The sequence below is a fragment of the Elgaria multicarinata genome, chromosome 6 (genome assembly GCF_023053635.1).
Source record: "Elgaria multicarinata webbii isolate HBS135686 ecotype San Diego chromosome 6, rElgMul1.1.pri, whole genome shotgun sequence".
Taxonomy (NCBI): Eukaryota; Metazoa; Chordata; class Lepidosauria; order Squamata; family Anguidae; genus Elgaria; species Elgaria multicarinata.
In genome coordinates this window covers 22,710,734-22,726,133 of record NC_086176.1, presented here as the reverse complement: position 1 = coordinate 22,726,133, position 15,400 = coordinate 22,710,734, and the positions used below count along the sequence as shown (strand labels likewise).

Sequence of the window (15,400 nt, the reverse complement as noted above, 5' to 3'; positions counted from 1 at the left end):
CAACCCACATATGTTTTTCACTCCACTTCCTGCATGGGAGTTATTATTCAGCATGCCACCCTAACTCTAGGATGCTTAGCCATTATATTCTACCCTGTGCAATAGATGTGGCTGAAAGATGGTGACTGGCCCAAGGCTTTTAGGGAGCTTTGTGGCTGAGCAAGGCTTTGAACCCCGAAGTCTCCCTAGATCAAATCCAGCACTGCAGCCCATACTAAGTCCAAGTCATGTGAACTAATCCTGTGTCAGAACTGCTCTAAGTGAAACAATGCTACATTAACACTAGCTTCCATGTAAAGTGAAAATGTGACAGAAAGTTTTAATGAAAGTTCAGGTAATTTCAGGGAGGCAGGGAGCAGAGGTATGTAATCTTGAACATACTGTGAATAGTTGAAGCAGTCTGTACTTGAGTCCTGTCCCTCATAAGATTTCCAGTTCTTGGTTTCTGCATGTGGAACAATGCTGACCTACATGTTCGTTAAAATCATATGCTGGAGTCTTTGGACTGTACTGAGAATGCAGTCCAAAGGGGATTATGAATGGTATAATCCTACACATCAGGGAAACCTGGGGGAATCAATATGAGTAGCCACTTGGGAGCATCTGCTGGTATGTTGGAGGCTGGGTCTTTTGGGTAGTATCCAATTCTAGTCCTATGTAGAATAGAACCATTGAAATGAGTGGGATTTATTTTAGGCATGACCAACTTAAATCTCATTCATTTCAATGAGTCTACTCTATAGAGGGTTACTAACACTGGATACTACCTTTGGGCCTAATCTACACCAAGCAGGATATAGCACTATGAAAGCAGTATATGGTATGTGTCAATGGCCCCCAACAGTTGTCAGTGCACGTCAATACCTCTGTAAAGCAGTAGTGTGGCTCCTGCCTTTTACATAACGCGTTCATAGTGCAATATCCTGCTTGGTGTAGATTAGCTTGCTCCAAAGCCATCCTTACCTGATGCTAGAGGCACTCTGTACAGGGTCGGATTAAGACATGCTGAAGCCCTAAACAATGCTGAGATTCAGAGGCTCCATACCATAAAAATAAAGAGAAAATTGTGCATTGTATTATAATAGAAAGGGTAATTAAAGGGTACCACAGAGCATTAGGGGGTGCTTGTAGTTAAACAGCCTTCTACGAAGATGTGTATAAAAGCACTAATAGTAAATTGATCTGAATTTCTTTTTAATTGGCTCAAGTCTGCACTTATTGCTTCCAATACTAAAAGCTGTGTTGTCAGTTTTTTTCTGCTGTCACACGACTTTCCAACATATTTAAGCCAAAGCGATTTCTATTAGAATACATTTTAGTTTTCTCCTACGTCTTTAGAGGCCCTAAGCCATGGGTTACATGGTTTGTTCCTAAATCAGGTGAAAAGAAGGGAGAAACGAATTCTCAGGATGCTGAACTTTTTTATTTGTAGGTTGAAGTGCCGACGCATTTCGGCCTGTATCTTTTCAAGGCCTTCTTCAGAGGGGGTTGTAGGAAGATATCTGCAAAAATCTTCTTATCAACAGAATGTCTTTCTCAGATGCTATTAACAATCTGAGAAAGGCATTCTGTTGATAAGAATATCTTTGCAGACATCATCCTACAACTCCCCCCGCTGCCGCCGCCGCCGAAGAAGGCTTTGAAAAGATACAGACTGAAACGCGTGGGGCTCTTCAGCTTACAAATAAAAAAGTTCAGCAGTACAACGATGGAACCAGTTACCTAGGGAGGTTGTGGGCTCTCCCACACTAGAGGCCTCCAAGAGGCAGCTGGACAACCATCTGTCAGGGATGCTTTAGGGTGGATTCCTGCATTGAGCAGGGGGTTGGACTCGATGGCCTTGTAGGCCCCTTCCAACTCTGCTATTCAATGATTCTATGATCCTGAGAATTCGTTTCTCCCTTCTTTTCACCTGATTTGGGTGCTTTTCTCCCCCTGTTCCCCCCTTCCTAAATCAGGCACTGGGCGTGCTGGTGGGGGCGCCCAATCCCCTCCGTCCATTACGCGCAAGGTTTCCCGGGCCGGCCCAGGCTGGCTCTCGTGTCGCCCTTTTAAGAGGCGTGCTCCTCCTCCACGTGCTCGCAGTGAGTGACTGAAATACATAAACAGAGCAGCCGCGGCGTTCAGCAGAAGGAAGCCGCGGTTGACCGATAATAACCCCGGCTGTACAGCTCTGGCAGGATCTATATAAGGAGCTCCGGGTTCAAAAAAGCGCCCGCTTTTGCTTGGGTCTCCGTGTGAGGAACGCTCCAGCGCCGAGGCAGCTCTCGGACCCCCATAGCTCGCCCCCCGTCGGAGAGCCCAGAGGGCGATCAGGCTTCTCCGTCCCTGGGTTTCTTTTTATTTTCTGCTCGAAGTGGACAAACAGGCGGAGCCCCGATCAAACTGGCGAGCAGGTAAAGAGTGCAAAAGTGGGGAATTCGATTGCTAGGGCGGCGGCGGCGGCGGCGAGCGAAAGGGGGCATTTCGAGGATCCCGTCATTTGCTTCGGTGGACGGCTTGGGACCTTGTTTGCGTCCCCTTCTAACTTGCAGGAGATTCGACCCAATGGAATGGATTTGCCTTTCAATTGGCGTCGAAGCCGACTGAGGACCGGCACCTCCCAATTTTCTTCTCTCTCCCCCACCCCCTCCAACCCCCGGTGTGAAAAAGTAAGAGTAGGAAAGCAGAGCTCTGAGCATGTGCAGAGTGAGCTTTCGCCTTCGCCAAGGATCCACTAGTGCCTCCCTAGGCACTTGTGAGGAGGGCAAGGGGACAGGGCTTCTAAGCACTCTTGAGTGCCCCTGAACCTCTGTTGTTGTTTTGTTATTTATTTGACTTTTGGATGGAGAGATGGCAGGGCGAATGAGCTGAGAGTCGAGTCTTGCTGCTGCTGTGCTCCTTTGGAAAGGACAAAGAAGAAAGGGCGAAACGGAGCTGGGCTGGCACATTTGGGTCGTAGCTAGACCTAAGGTTTATCCCAGGATTGTCCTGGGGTCCAACCTGTTCATCTACATGCCACACAGGGCATCCAGCGCTCAGGCAGGGACGAACCCGGGATGATCCTGGGATAAACCTTAGGTCTAGCTACGGCCTGGGTTAGGAGTATAAAATGTTCTGGGAGCTAAACAAAGCAACGCCTTTTCACTTGAGGTATCCCCCCCCCCCTACCCCGAGTGTCTTTTATCATTTAATTTTCTCTCTTTCTTTATACCCCATCTTCCTGTGCCGAACAACGCACACCGGTTTCATTTCAGGAGCTTGTGTGTCTGTGGGGTTTTGTGCATGTGACTGTTTTCCTCAGCAGAACAGGACCTAAAGGAGCCTTGAGGCACCTTTTAAAAGACTAATAAGATTTCTTGGGTCTGTAGAGTATGGAGGCCACTTCTTCAGATGGGAGCTGTTTTTTCCCCCTGTCAGACAAACACACAGGCGTGCACACTTTTGCTATTGCCTGCTTTATCAGGAGGCGCCTCCAGTTGGGGCTGCTGAGGCAAGATGAAAAGCTGTGGGGGTAGACAGACAGACAGAGACAGAGAAACTCCCAAGTAGCTAGGAATGACCGAGAGTAACCTCGAGTATATGACTGCTTTAATGAAAGCCATCAGCCTGGCAATTGTGTGCGTGTGCAAATCCATCTCTTTTGGTGGAATGCACCTCAATTCTGAAGAGAAAGCGGACCCCAGAAAGAAAGTATTTAGGTCTCAGGAAAAGTGGTTTGCCAGGAAAAGCAACCTAGGAGGAAGATAATAACAACAATAATGATGATAATGATAATTTTGTTATTTATACTGATTATTAGCATATGTTGTTTGGCCCAAGGCTGTGTTGTAAAACCTGGTTTCCTATTCTAGTGAGTCAAGACTGAGTAGGAAATGGGAGGGTGAATTTGCAGAATTAAAGGAAATTCCAGGAAACAAAGTTTTGCAAGGGCTTCCCTCCATCTAATGTTATGTACATTGTAATCTTTTCAATCCATTGGTCTCAGAGCACTGTGTGTGTTTGAACAAAAGGCTTTCTGTGAGGTAAATCAGTGTTTGATATTTTATGCGGGAGGGTGCTGCTGCACCGTGTGCTGCTTTGTTGGTCCCTGGTCGACAGCTGGTTGACCACTGTGTGAACAGAGTTCTGGACTAGATGGACCTTCAGTCTGATCCAGCATGGTCCTTCTTATGTGAGTAGATCCTTACACTCTGTACACACAGTATGCAACCAATTGTGATTTGCCAGCATGGATACCCAAAAAGTATGACTGGCACACATCACAACCCAAAATGTGTTTCACTCCACTTCCTGCATGAGAGTTATTATTCAGCATGCCAACCCTAGCTCTAGGATGCTTAGCCATTATATTCTGCCCTGTGCAATAGATGTGGCTGAAAGATAGTGACTGGCCCAAGGCTTTTAGGGAGCTTTGTTGCTGAGTAAGGCTTTGAACCCCAAAGTCTCTCCAGCTTTGCAGCCAGTAAATCTTACTAAGTCCAAGTCATGGGAATTAATTCTGTATCAGAACTGTGTAAAGCATGACATGGCTCAAAGTGAAACAATGAGCTCCATCAGACGAGTGTTTTATTGCATGCTTGTTGCTGGGCACTCATGGATTTTCGTGGGTCCCTCTCATGACGTCATCTGCCTCCCATGCGCCTCCCACCCCTTGTGGCCTTCCCTGCGTGACAAAAAAAACCCTCCGAAAGTCCGATATATTTTTAAACATGGAAGTTGCTGCTATTTCCTGCTGTGCACAGGAGAAGCAGTGCAATTAGAATGGCCGACTGAATGGGCCTCGTGCATGTTGCTTACTTCCTCTTTCAAAAGGGGAAGTAACGAGCAACGAAAATGGGCCGAGAAGTGACGGTAGGGAAGTATGATTTCCCCTGTCTGTTGGAGCACAATGGCTCTAAGTGAAACAATGCTATGTTAACACTAGCTTCCATGTAAGACGAAAATGTACCAGAAACTTTTTAAGAAAGTCCCGGTGATTTCGTGGGGGCGGGTATTTAATGTGCTCTTGAAATACTGTGAATAGTTGAAGCAGTCTGTACTTAAGTCCTGTCCCTCATGAGAATTCCAGTTCTTGGTTTCTGCATGTGGAACAATGCTGACCGACATGTTCAGTAAAATCGTATGCTGGAGTCTTTGGACTGCGCTGAACTGTTTTGAATGCTTTCCCCATACTAAATGAAATAATCCCTGTATATCAAGACCTAGGATACTCAAGAAACGCAAAGCTCAAGCTAATCCTGAACCAGAAAATTTGTTCTTGCAAAAATGAAGTCATGAAAAGCCAAATGTGTTTTCAATAAGATTGTTCCTTGGGGGATAGAGGATTCTAATGTTATTTTGCTTTAAGGAGAACGTTCTGGGGAACTTCCCCCCCCCCCGCCCGAAGGAGTTCTACAGAGAAAGCCTTGTTGATGATATTCCCTCTGGTGCTGCTCCATGTGTATGTTTGTCATATGTAAAAAATAATAGCATATCCAGTAGAAACATTTTGGTCCAATGTTCTGGGTAAGACTATACCATATGATTGTGCTGAGTGTGTAGATCAGTTTTACCTTGTCATTTCTCGGCATCCTGAAATGTTTCTTATCCTGATGATTGCTCCACCACTCTTCCTCGATCACAGGAGCTTTCATTTCCCGGCTCTGTTTCGCTGTGTGTGGTGCCTGAAGATGTGCTCAGGGCAATGTTTTAGGAAGCTCTTTTGGTTCATCCAAGGCAGAGAAAAGTGAGGCCCAACTCTTCTGGTCTGTGCCCCGTGTGATCGGTGCTGAATGTGGATTGTGGAATGTGTCCCAGAATCCTCTGGTTGTGGAAAAGTCAGTGTGAAAAGGGTCCCTAAAGATAGAAGACCCGAAAGGCAGCATGGCGAGAATGCGATGTTATGGAGCATATGTGACCGCCACTACAAAACTCCTGTCTTGTTCCCCACCCCCCTCGATTCCATTACAAGTTTTCCTGCCCCTGCCAATCAGCACACAACAAAGGGAGGAAAATTCACAACTTGATCACATCAAGATGTAAATTTTTTAATAGTAGATATTACTAGGGGTGTGCACGGACCCCCCGCTCCGCTTCACTTGCAGATCCGCCATTTTCCGGATTGGGCCGCTCCGCCCTGCCCCCGCTCCGCCCACTTCCGCTCCGCTCCGCCCGGAGCTCCGGATCCGGAGCTCCGTTTCCCCCCCCCATAGGCTTGCATTGAAAGCTAAAAAATTATACAACTTTTTTTCTGTTCAAGTTAGAAACCTCATGTTTGGCACCATGACACCTCATGGGGATATACACACGCACGCCAAATTTCAAAGCAATCCCATCATCCACTGATTTTTGGCGAATTTTTGAAAATCGGGCACTCCACACACAACATCCCTGCGAGGTGGGCAGGGGAGGAGGGAGGGAAGGCAGGCAGGCATGCAGCTGGCATTTCTGGGGGCATAAGGAAGTGAGCCAAGGATAAGCCAGTAATGCATATAAAATGGAATAAATCAATAAATAAACAAAGGAGGGGTGGAATTAAAAGCAGCAGTGTTGCTCTATAAACAGCAAGAAGAATTTTTTTAAAAAGGCTGTATCTGTCTTTTACCAGCAATAGGGGGACGTGCCCGGGGGAGGGGGAAGTAGCTGCCAGTTCAAGACAGCCACCAACAGCTCTGAGAAGAAGTAAAACGCTCACTTCAACTCATAACAGGCATTGCTCCACCACTGAAAAGTGACCTTTCACTTCAACTCATGATAGGCATTGCTCCACCGTTTTACTCTCTTTGGAAGGCTCTAATGGCCTTCCAGTGCAGGAGAGAGTGGGGGCACGTCCACGATGAGATGCCCTAGGGGAGCTCATCCCCTTGCACCACATCTATTCAGTTGTTCACCAAGGTTAGGGTGGGGAGCAGTGCTGTGTTTCTATCTCTTATTCTTGGCTTAGTATATGATTTCAGGTTGTGTTTGTGCATTTGGTGGGGCTACTGTGTTAAAAAACACGGGGAAAAGCCCGTTCAGATGAAGAAAGAGAAGTTTCCCAGAATCCCAAGTTACCTGTTTTGCCTATGCCCTCCTCCAACTTTGGGATCATCATGACCGGGAGCTGACTCTGCCCCTCAGCCCTTTGAAAAAGGTATTTTTCCCGCCGATTTTTTAAAAACTTCTAGCGCGCGACCGGTACGATGCAGAAAGTTGAGAGTAGTCTCAAAATGACCCCCATCCACGACTCTCTGTGCACAAGAATTTTCAGAATGATAGCTTAAACCCCCCCCCCCAGTTATCCCCGATTCTTTCCCTCAATGCAATCCTATGGGCGAAAAGCCGAAAACGCCGTTTGAGCCGCGCGGTTGACCCGATTTTCACAAAAATATAGCACGCGACCCAGACAACGCAGAGAGGTGAGAGTGGTCTCAAAATGACCCCCATCCACGACTCTCTGAGCACAAGAATTTCTAGAACGATAGCTTCAAAAACAACCTAGTTATGCGCGATTATTTGCCGCAATGCAATCCTATGGCAAAATGTTTTCAAGATGGCGACCGGAGCGCTCCGCCTGAACTAGGAGCTCCGAAAAATGGCCGCTTCTCTTCGCCTTGCTTCTAGGGGGTCCGCGGTCCGCTCCTACTCCACCTCTGGGTAAGGCGGAGCAGGCCAATCCGCTACTGCTTCTACGCTCCTAATCGGAGCAGATCACACCCCTAGATATTACAGGGAAAGGAGGAGGATGAAGAAGCTGTATGGGGTAGTTGGATTTAGCAGCAGCCACACATGCGTAGTGACTGTCAATTTCACTCGAGTTAGGATAGAGCAAGTGTGCCTTCTGTTCTGTTACTCCTTCATTCTGTTCAACCCCCCCACCCCTTTTCATCCTGTTGTATCAATCGGAACTCATAGCAGCGTCTAATAACATATACAAAAGGATCTATGAAAGGAATATAGTAAATTGACATTAACTTGTTATGTGATAATAGCTGCTAGACTAGTATATACAAAATACAGAAATCATCCCAAATGGATAGTAAAGATGTTGGATCTTGAAGCAATGACAAACTTGACATCTTTTATCAGGACAAAGGAACATCATGAAAAACGGGATAACTTTATGAATAATGGGATAACTTTATTAATAAACCAAGTCTACAAAAGTCAATAAATGGCACTTATTGACTTTTGTAGACTCGGTTTATTAATACCCAACTTACATATGTAATAGATCAAGAAGTAGTAATGAGATTTTTTTTTTAAAGGAGTAAGTTAATAAAACGGAGTGAATTAGTTCATGATTATGTGCTTCATTAGTAAAACTGGTATTTTAGACAGTGATTTATGTGTACCTGAAAGTTTGTATATGGGTGTGATCTGTAAATACGGTCTATATTTGCTTTAATCCAGTTGGAGGAGAATAAGATGACCAGTGGAGGAAACAGGCAATAGGCATAGCTCTTGCTTCCCCTGGTGTCTTGTATAATTTAAAGCTGAAAGTGTCGTGATCTGGTGAAGAACTGCTGCCTCTACTTTTATCAAATGAAGTAGAGGCTAACTATAATAATGGGATTATATAGTAATGTACAATGACTTGATTCCAAAAATTCAGTTCTTCCCCCCCACCCCAAGTGTGAATATCTTTAATATTTCTGTGAGAATCACTTTGTTCATATCTTGTCCAATAGTCTCTGTGGCTGTATGATAATCGACTGATTTAAGACAGTTATTGAAGCTGGTGAAATATATTCACTTGTTGCATGTAACATTTGGAAGTACCAAAGGGGTAGGTGTGATAGCCCGTTGCCGCAGAAACAACAGAGTTTTGTAACACCTTTAATGACTTAACAAAGGTATCACAGTATGAGCTTCCATTGACTACAGTCCACTTCAGCAGATGCAAAGAGTCTCCTCTGGCACTGAAATTTATTTTTGGGCTTTAATGAGTTTGAAAGAGGAAGTTTAAAGGATTTTCAGATCTCACTTCTTGACATCTCCCAGTGAAGTCTGTCCATGGCTGGAGTCATAGGCACCATCACTCTAGGAGAAAAGGAATAATAGATAAATTATTTATTTAATTTGTACCCTCCATTTTCCTTCCAAGAAATGAAGGCACTATAAATAGTTTCCCCCCACCCAGCTGTGTTCCATTTTATGGCCCTTCTGATCTGCCCACCAGTGAGAGAAATTAGGTGGATCTCCACATAGGAGAAGGTCTTCTCAGCAGTGGCCCCACGCCTGTGGAACAAACTCCCATCGGCAGTCCGCCATGCACCATCCTTACAGGCTTTTAGTGCACGCGCTGGTAACTTTGAGGCTTGACTTCCTTTGTGCCTAGTCCGGAAACTTCAACTAGTTCAAAACATGGCAGCCAGGTTGGTCACCGGTACACCTAGGGGTGTACCACATCACACCAGTCTTAGAATCTCTTCACTGGCTGCCAATTAGTTTCCGGGCAAAGTATAAAGTGTTGGTTATCACCTTTAAAGCCCTACATGGTTTGGGTCCAGGCTACTTGTGGGATCGCCTTCTCCCATACAATCTGCCCTGCACACTCAGGTCCTCTGGGAAGAATTTACTCCAGCCAACAAAAACAAGGCTGACAACTATTACCCAGAGGACCTTTTCTTCTGCCGCTCCCAGTTTGTGGAATGGCTTGCCGGGAGAGATTTGTCAACTTCAGTCTTCCAGAATTTAAGAAAGCCATAAAGACTGATCTCTTCTGGCAGGCCTACCCAGTTGAATTTTGAGACACCTTTTTTTAATGGTGTGCTGTTTTTAATGATGCACTGGTTTTAAACGTAGAATTAGTGGTATGTATTTTATGGTCTTTTTATTTGTTGTACCCCGCCTCGATCCAGAGGGAGAGGCGGGTAACAAATAAATTATTATTATTATTATTATTATTATTATTATTATTATTATTATTATTATGAAGGCCTTAAAATATTTTATTTTTCTATGGCCTTCTCATAAATGAATACTGTTTTGCTGCTATTGTCCTTGTTTTTATTGTCCGTTTTTACTGTTAACTTTTACTGTTTTTAACTGATATTTTACTGTCTATGATTTTATTGCTTCTACTGTTTATACTGTTTTATGTATGGTTGTAAGCTGCCTTGGGAAGGCTTCTGCCCTGAAAGGCAGCTAAGAAATGTTTTAAATAAATAAATAAATATTCTCCCAACGACCCTGTGAAGGAGGTTAGAATGACAGATAGGAACTAGTCCCAGGTCATCCAGGGAGTTTCATAGTGGAGTGTAGGTTTTGAACCTTGGTCTCCTCAGTTCTAGTCCGCCATCCACCACATTGTTTCTCAATAAGTAATAATAATAGATAACACAATCAGTGTCTTGGACAGCAGTTGTTAAAGTCTGCTACTTCCAAGTAGTAATTTCTACTTTGTAAACTTTGACGATACGACAGAAGCCAGTAAGATAATTCCAGCATATAAAACACACATTATGCTGATAAGTAAAATCATAAACAGGTATTAATGGCCTTTATGAAGTTATGTCACAACAAAAGCTTTAATATTTGCTCTGATAAAAATATTTCAGTTGTGATTTTGCAATAGGCATTGGAACTTCCTTACAAACTTTACTTTTTCTGATCCTGATTTTTAAATTAGTATAATAGGCATTATTCAGTGCAATGCATCCATATCTATACATCCAAGGTATAGCATCAGGCCTTCGGAGGACATCTGTAGCATTCTGGGGGCTTAAGGCTTTCTGCAGATTTGTGCTGAACACGTAGAATTAGGGACTCCTGGGGCACTCTGTTGTGGATGTGATATAACTGCTCTCTCTGGCTTACTGGAGTCCATGGTCTTGATGGGAGCTTGAACACATGCAGCTACAATGTCTTGCAGCTGCTCTTTTCTTCTGCACCTGTCTCCTAAGGCTGGCAATTTGGTTGATGCCTTTACTAGCCCTGAATGTCTTCAGTCTGTGACAAATAGGAACCTTCCGTTAGAACTATTTGGAGGATCCTGCGTCACACATTTTAGTAGTGCATTTATTTATTGCATTTATATCCTGCCTTTTTCCCTCCAAGGAACCCAAGGCTGTGTACATAATCCTCCTCCTCTCAATTTTATCCTCACAACAACCCTGTTATGAAAAGGTCATAGAAAAATAAAATATTTTAAGGCCTTCTTAATAATAATAGTAATAATAATATATTTATTTGTTACCTGCCTCTCATGGTTCTGGAGCTGTAAAAGGGATCTTCTGGGGTTTATTTATTTATTTATTACATTTTTATGCCGCCCAATAGCCGAAGCTCTCTGGGTGGTTCACAAAAATTAAAACCATGAAAAGCGTAATAAAACAATCAACAGTCTAAAAACACAAATACAAAATACAGGCTGCAGCCTTGCATTCCTAAAAGAAAACTTTACTGGGGTATAGCTTTTTCAGATTTTTGGCTCAAAAAATCCAGGCAATCAAAGAAGATGTGTTATGAAATGTGATGTAGTCTTTCAATCTGACTTTCACTTCTTCTTCCTAAGAGGCCCAAACATAGTCACAATACAAGTGCTGCTAAATGCTTTTTGTATTCTCTTTAGTTATCTTTAGGGGTCAGAATCACATATTGAGAGACTGAGTTTAAGAGTCAAACTAAACATTGTGTTAAATGCGTCAGAAGCCACTTACATTTTTGTTCCTTTGCTGTCCCCCCCCCCCCAATGTATGATTCATAAAGGGAAAAAGTCTGCTCTGTTTGCACTTTTTGACACTGGTCATTAGATGAAAACATGTGATCCTGTGTCAAGGACTCCGACAGAAAGACAAGACAGCAGGCCGGGCGATGAAAAACTGTTGACACTGTTTTGCCCTCTACAGACAAAGCAGCTTAATTCAATGAGCAAATAAGAGACATAAAGGGGGTGATTCCGAGACAGACCACATACTGATTAGTCCTATCAACTTCAATGACACCACGCAAGCTTTAATTGTTTGGTGGCGCCTTTCAAGAAATCCTTGACTTGGGCTTTGGATAAATGCTTCATTTAAAAAGAATAAGAGTCAGTATCAGAGTCTTGCTGCTGCTTTGCTAGTCTGAATGACTACATTGAATCGGACATTTTATCCCCTAGTGTGGCTCGGGAATAACTCTTAAATTAATCCAATAAAGGAACACTTTCTTCGCATCTGGTTAAGTCTATTAAGTAGCACTTAGTGTAATAGGTGAGAAAGACAGCCATTTCCTAGATGAGATGAGTTTGCGCTAGTTTTAGAGGCCCGTTGTTTTAGAAAAAACAAACTTAAGTGGACTTCCTCTCTGCAGGTTTCAGAGTTCTCTTCAAATAAACTCTGATTTCCATTTCTAATAGGTTTAATTGGTAGATTAATAAGCTAAAGCCTTAGCTCATTAACTGGAGGGGAAACTTTGAATCAGTGACAAATTGTAATCTAGCAGGGAGTAGTACCTTTTGCTTATTAGGCCACAAATTATCTAGCACTCTCTTTAGTATCTTTATTAGATTGTAAGCCTGAGGGCAGGGACTGTCTTTTTTGCTAGGTGTAAGCCTTTTTTGGCTGAGGAGCGGGGTATAAGTATGATAAATAAATAAATAAATAAATAAATAAATAAATAGTATCTCAAAAGAGGGGCCAATATTGAAGGTTTAGTAAAATGCCAGTTTATTTCAATTTAATCAGTCTTTTAAAAGGGAGCAAATTCATTAATCAAACATTATTTAACCAATTGACAGACCTGGGTTCTTTTTAATACATGGCAGAAAAAAACATATCTGATCCTGTCTTGCACGATTTGTGGGTACTTGTTAATGTGGGATAGAACAGAGAGATTTTAAAATTGCATGTGTGTGCCAACCAAAGCTGGTTTTTCTATTTAATCTGCCGACACAGAAAATGCAAAAACTGATCAAGGTTTTTTTTGTATGGGAAATAGGTTTGCCATTTAGTCTCCTGAGGAAGTATCAAATCCCCGTTTTGTGTACAGTAGGCAAAACAGCATGTATTTCTTTGAGTTCCTGTTTTTTTTGCTAGTAACCGGTTAGTACTTCTAGTATATTGCTCCAGTCCTGGATCACATATGGTTACTGGTGCAATGTGGCCGCTACTGTTATGCTGCTTCCATGTGTATATAAGCTGCAGCCACATGTATCATCTGTTTGCATGGTTGCTTTCCATTCCATGCTAGTAACTTTGCCTAGTTGCACATAGTTTTCATTGTTTTTTACTGTTTTACATTTGTTTAATAGTATTAGCTTGTTAATGGTTTAATACTTTTTAGCTGTGCAAATTATTTATCTTATATTGCTTTTATTTGTACGCCTCCCTGAGATCCCAATGCTATAGGGTGGGAGAAAAATGTTTTAATAAATAAATAAATAAGTAGTAGTACACCACTGGCATTGCCAAAGGAAGAAAACAGGGGAATCCATGTCATTGCTAGTCTCATAATTGCCATTTAACGTTAGGGAGCCCCGGACACAAGCAATTTTTAGCAGCAGTGACATTGCAGAGTAATCATGACATACTTACAGTTTGTGTCCTCATGGAGAAATCAGGTAGAGACTTAGGAATTGACCCCCCCCCCACCTGCCTGAGAGCGAGCGAGTGAATGTGTCACTCACACACACAGAGACACACAAAAGATGCCACAAATTTGCATAAAATTTGCATATGCTGATTGATATGTATAAATGCAGATTTAGAAAATTTACAATATTTATATACCATTCAATATTTATATACCGCTCAATCATCTAACACAGATTCCAGAGCAATGAACATAGGTATAAACAGTAAAGAAATAAGATAAAAAACAAACAAATTAAAATCGTTCATTTTAAAAACAAAGGAACCAGAAAAACAGTGGCTAGTCAGCTGAGGAAGGCTTCTCAAAACAGAGTTGTTTTCAGAAAGTGCTGGAGGCAGCCTAGTGTTGACACCTGCCTGACTTCAAGGGGCAGGGAGTTCCACAGAGAAGGGGCTACTACACTAAAGGCTCTTTCCCTGGTAGATTTCCAATCGGGCCATAGGTCCATGTGGAACCACCAGGAGCATGCCCTCAGATGATCTCCGTGATCGGGCAGGTTGGTAAGGGAGAAGGCGCGCTCTCAGGTATCCTGGCCCCAAGTTGTTTAGGGCTTTGTACACTAGTACCCAAAACCTTAAACGTGGCCTGGTAGCCAATAGGTAGCCAGTGCAATTCCCTCAGCAAAGGAGTTCTATGCTGAAAAGAGGCAGCTCCTGACAACAGCCAAGCTGCTGCCTTCTGCACTAACTCCAGCTTGTGGAGCAGCCATAAGGGCAGCCCCACATAGAGCGCATTGCAGTAATCCAGTCTTGAGATTACTAATGTCTGTACCACTGTGGCCAAGCTATCCCTGTCCAGAAGAGGCCATAGCTGGCGAACCAGCCAAAGCTTGTAAAAGGCACTTTCCTAGCTGCTGTGGCCACTTGGGCCTCATGCAGCAATGATGGATCTAGGAGTACCCCCAAACTACGAACCTGATCTTTCAGAGGGAGTGCAACCCTATCCAGAACATGCAGTGAGCCGATTTCCTGGACTCCGGAACCACTCACCCACGGCTTCCGTCTTGCCAGGATTCAGCTTCAGTTTATTGGCCCTCATCCAGCCCATTACTGAGTTTAGGCACTAATCTAGGACTTGCACAGCCTCTCTTGATTCAGATGTCACAGGGAGATAGAGCTGTGTGTCATCAGCATGCTGATGGCATTTTGCTCCAAATCCACTAATGACTGCCTTGGGGACACATTGGGGACAAGATAGTGCCCTGTGGCACTCCATAGCTTAATTGCTAAGGGGCTGAGAAATAATCACCCAATGCCACTTTCAGAAATCGACCCTGCAGGTAGGATCGGAACCACTGTAAAATAGTGTCTCCAACGCCCATCTCACAGAGTTGATCGAGGAGGATATCATGGTCAATGGTTTCAAAAGCTGAGGAGAGATCCAGCAGAATTAACAGGGTTGCACTCCCCCTCTCTCTCGATAAAGGTCATCCATCGGGGCGACCGAGGCTGATTCAGTCCCGTAATTAGGTTGAAACCCAGATTGAAATGGGTAATCTGTATCCTCCAAGAGTGCTTGCAGTTGTTCCACCACGACCCTCTCCAATGCCTTCCCTAAGAAAGGGGTATTCGTAACTGGGCGATAGTTGTCTAATACCATTACCTCTCGTCTGGATTACTGCAGTGTATTATACATGGGGCAGTCTTTGAAAATGGCCCAGAAATTTCAGCTGGTCCAAAACAGGGCAGTATGATTGTTAACAGGACTGGCGAACGAGTCCACATTACGTCAGTACTTTTCAAGCTGCGCTGGCTGCCGGTCCCTTTCAGTTCAAAGTACTGATATTAACATTTAAAGCCCTAAATGGCTTGGGGCTAAGTTATCTGAAGGATCATCTCCTCCCATATGGCCCTGCCCAGACCATAAGTTCATCTGTAGTGGT

The 15,400-nt window shown here is 43.6% G+C and overlaps 1 protein-coding gene and 1 long non-coding RNA gene across 2 annotated transcripts in view; one reads left to right on the top strand and one right to left on the bottom strand.

The window, feature by feature from the left end:
• The first annotated feature begins 2,176 nt into the window (after positions 1 to 2,176).
• The window catches only part of ABCA1 (ATP binding cassette subfamily A member 1), a 141,305-nt gene continuing 128,081 nt past the window's right edge, over positions 2,177 to 15,400 (top strand). Inside the window, exon 1 of the mRNA XM_063129135.1 lies at positions 2,177 to 2,396. The gene's annotated coding sequence lies outside the window, so the exon portion shown is untranslated. The remainder of the gene's footprint in view (positions 2,397 to 15,400) is intronic.
• Positions 8,766 to 14,517, bottom strand: LOC134400219 (uncharacterized). Its single transcript, XR_010025568.1, has 2 exons — positions 14,433 to 14,517; positions 8,766 to 8,982 (listed from the first exon to the last, which is right to left on the bottom strand). It is a non-coding gene; the product is annotated as an uncharacterized LOC134400219 (long non-coding RNA).